This window comes from Peromyscus leucopus, chromosome 15, assembly GCF_004664715.2.
Source record: "Peromyscus leucopus breed LL Stock chromosome 15, UCI_PerLeu_2.1, whole genome shotgun sequence".
In the NCBI taxonomy this organism is placed as follows: Eukaryota; Metazoa; Chordata; class Mammalia; order Rodentia; family Cricetidae; genus Peromyscus; species Peromyscus leucopus.
This window is the reverse complement of record NC_051076.1, coordinates 28883426-28887890: the sequence shown is the minus strand read 5'-3', so window position 1 is coordinate 28887890 and position 4465 is coordinate 28883426.

Below are 4465 nucleotides of genomic sequence, written 5' to 3'. Positions count from 1 at the left end.
TCAGTCTATCCTCAAGCCAGCCTCAAACTCAAACCTCCTCAGTGCTGGGATTACAGGCACAAGTGATCATATGTGGGCAATACTTTCTTCTTTCTTAACCTTCCTTTGTACTGTCCCATCCTTCCCTCCTTGCTGGAGCCCTCCTGTCCCCAAAGAGAACCCCTTCTGCCCATATTCCATTGCCTTCTCTGTTCTTCCTCCCACCTCATCTTCCAATTTCTGAACTTTCATGCCCTCCATATGTGTGTGTGTGTGTATATATATATATATATATATATATATATATATATATATACATACATATATACACATACATACATACATACATTTAAATCTTGATTTTACATATGAGAAAAATGTGGTTTGTCCCCTTCTGAATCTGATAAATTTCACTTAACATAATGACCTTCAGGACTGTCCATATTTTGTGTGTAAATGCACTAAGTTCATTGTTCTAATTCCATTGTGCATGTGTACCAACGTGCGGCTATTTTAAAGATTTTCTCGTATGGGTGTTTCTATTCCTGCCTACGTTCTAAGTGCCATCAGAGCATAGATGTGCCCCCCCCTTGTGGAAACATGATGCACAGAGCTATGCCCTCCCTGCACATAGGAATTATGGACTGAAAGCATTTTTTTCTGAAGGATTGGATGAATTGACTTTAAAGCCTCTTGAATTTTTCTGCTGGTTCAAAAATGTTAAACCAAGCTGGACATGTAGCTCAGCAGTAGAACACCTGCTTAGTATGTGCAAGGCCTTGGTTCAATCACCAGCAAATAAATAAATAAATAAATAAATAAATAAATAAATAAATAAATAAATAAATAAAATGAATTAAGGCCTGGTTAGAAGCCAAGTGTGGTGGTATACATCTGAAATCCTAGCCACTTGGGGGGCAGGGTGGAGAATTAGAGGTCAGCCTGGGCTGCCCAGTGAATGAGAATGAGCACATGACTGCTCCAAGGTGATGCTTAAGGAGAAGGCTTTATTGTAGATATGAGGGAGACAACAGCCAGAGTCATCTGGAAGAGTCCAGGATGAACTGGGTCAGCAGACTGATGGACCATGGGGGAGGGGGTAGAAGGAAGGTAGGGGAGCAATAGAGGAAGAGAAGAGAGAGGAAACAAAGAGAGCACATGGGAACCAAGATACTCAGAGGCCAAAGGAGGAACCAGGAACTGAGAGAGCCCATAGCCACATGACTCAGTTTACCCAGAAGAGAAGCTGGGAGAAAGGAAGCCCCTGGGCTGAAGACATTTAGGGTAGGGGGCAGGGTGAGAAGTGCTGGGAGGCGCCACACATACTGAGTGAGACTTTCCCCGGGTTTCTTTGGGACCTGACACACAGCAAGATCTCTTCTCAAAAATAATAAATAGGCAACCCAGTTAGTGCAGAGTGTACTCATTCTGTACCTTTTGTTTTCAAACTGTAGTGGTCTATTTTGAAGAAAGGAACACCAGACTTCCAGATAACACAAACTGATTTTTGTCACCAGAGTCCCCAAATGTACATAACTGTGAATTGGGTCCCAGTAACCCCTTCACTGCTATCAAGTAGAGAGGGAGCCAAAATGGCAGCCATGCTCAGAGAGCTAAGGGGAGAAATCCTGCAGGCATCTTCAGTAGAAGATGTAAGAAGCAAGTCTGCTCCCTGAGATTCAGTTCCTGGTCTTTCATTCTATGGTACCAATAAGCATGTTTCAGTCTCCAGAGCCTGCAGTAATCCTTGCCTAGGAAATATGTATATGTATATATATATATATATATATATATATATATATATATATAGTGTGTATACACATATATATATATATTGTGTGTATACATATACATATTTGGATGAATGGATAGGGCTATAAAGACCTGATCACTCATTTTTGATAGCCAAGATTTGACAGAGTTTTGTAGATTTCAAAATCCAGTCTTTTTTTTTTTTTTTTTTTTTTTTTTTTTTTTTGGTTTTTCGAGACAGGGTTTCTCTGTGTAGCTTTGCGCCTTTCCTGGAACTCACTTGGTAGCCCAGGCTAGCCTCGAACTCACAGAGATCCTCCTGGCTCTGCCTCCCGAGTGCTGGGATTAAAGGCGTGCGCCACCACCGCCCGGCTTCAAAATCCAGTCTTACTCAGTAGCCCAAGTGGAATTTGAACTCATGGAATTCCTCCTGCCTCGGCCTGCCAAGTGCTAGGATTATAGGCACATGCCACTTCCTAGAAGCAATTTCCTCTTCTTTTCCCATATCGAGAGTTTGAGTGACGCTTGATCCCAGTGACTTTTAGTGGATCTGTGAGACATCTGTGCTTCGTGCCTGATGTTGACCTCATGCTGTGAACCCCTGATATTTTTGAAAGATGTTGAATAAGTCATAGGATGAACAAGTGGAAACTTTGAGCATGTTTCACTGGAAGAGTAATGCCCATTATTATTATAATTCTATTTAAATTACATAATCATCATATATTATTAATAGCCATTGCATGCTGTTCTGTGGAGGATGTGGCTCTCTGAGTATAATGCCAAATCGCAGAACTCAGACCAATGGCTGGGGGTTTGAGGAGAACAGTTTTAGCCAAATGTAAGAAAGAAGGCTGCATTTCTAAAGCTGTCCCATAGCCTAACAGTCCATCCTGCATGATGGCCGGGGGCGGGGGGGGAAGGTGGTATATTCTCCAACTCATCACTCCAATCTCTAGTGATCACAACAGGAAGATTTCTCTCTTCTTTCTTTCCTCCCTCTCCTCTCTCTCTCTCCTTCCTTCCTTCCTTCCTTCCTTCCTTCCTTCCTTCCTTCCTTCCTTCCTTCCTTCCTTTCTTCCTTTCTTTTTTTCTTTTCAAGACAGGGTTTCTCTGTGTAGCAGATCTGGTTGTGCTGGAACTCACTCTGTCGACCAGGCTGGCCTCGAACTCACAGAGATCTGCCTGCCTCTGGCTCCCGAGTGCTGGAACTGAAGGCGTGCGCCACCACTGTCAGGCTTTCTCTTTCTTTGGTATGGAAAGTTGAGTTTATCCATTCGTTGATTCTTAATTTACTATCAGCACGAATCTATAAAAATCTTTTATTTTATTTTATTTTATTTTATTTATTTTTCTTCTTTCAATTCCTAATTTCTACCCTAATACTCACCCCCCTCCACAGGAGCCACTTCTATACTTTTGATAGAAGGCGTTGAATGTGGATGTCAAATACACAGCCCTGACTGTGTATTTCTGTACACAGTATGGTAGTATCCCTTCAGTTCTGTTATTACTTTGGTTCCTGAAATATCGTATGGTCCTATTCCACAACTTTGAGTGTACACGTCCATCTGACAGGTTGTGTTCCACAGTGTGTGTCTGTCACACTTTTGCTCACCTGTTCCTCTAGAAGCAGGCATTAAAGTTGGTATCAACTTCCTGCTTCCACAAACAACATTGTTATGGTAGTCTTGCACGAGTGTCCTAGGGAACAGCGGGGAGTTTTTTAGACCAGATGAGTGGATCAAAATGTGCGCTCATATTCATTATGTCACGAAGCCTATCATGTTGCTGTTTTTCCATATGCTTTGTGCTTTTCTGGTTCTTGTCTAGGAAGAAGTCCTTCCCCACTCCAAGGTCATAAAAAAACTGATGCTACATTTTCGTCTATTTTTTAAAATATATATATATATATATATTGCTTTTACTCTTTACATTTAGGGGCTGCAAGTATTACAGCTCCAAAGTGAAAGGTATCCTGACTTGTCTGGCAGTCAGGCTATACCTGCAGCTGTGAAGGGAAGTGTCCTGGATACCTACAGCTGTGAGGACAAAGTTATCCTGACTTGTCAGGAAGTCAGGCTATACCTGAAGCTTGGGTATGGTGGGGGATAGTCTCCCCACAGGATGTAGCAATCCTGCTTCTCTCAGAAAGAGAGCCATTACACCTGAGCTCTGCCTTGCAGCCCCTGCCCCTTCAAGAGCGCTTCTCAGCAGAGGTATCTGTTTCTTGGGCTGCTCTGTTCTTCTCAGCTCCCACCCAAGGTGTTACTTCTTCTGCTTCGCTCTGCTAAAGGGGAAAGTCCTGCAGAAACATAGCAATCTGCTCTGGCTCCAGAGAAAAGTTGTCACTTCTGCCTAGCTCCGCTTAAGGGAGCTTCCCAGCAGAAGTATCCGTTTCTTCTTCTGCCCTGCTCTACTCCCAAGGGAGCTTCCCAGCAGAGACTGTGCTCCTCCCTGGGAGAGAAGATCTTCACCCAAAACTATTTTAGGAAAGAGCTGGAGAGGCTGGAGAGGTGGCTCAGGATTTAGGAGCACTTGCTGATCTTGTAGAGGACCTGGGTTTGATCTTCAGCACCCACATGGGGGCTCACAACCATCTGTAACTCCAGTTCCAGGGGTCCTGATGCCCTCTTCTGACCTCTGTGGGTTCCTGCACCCACATGGCGCGCGTGTGTGTACACACACACACACACACACACACACACACACACACACACACACACACACACAC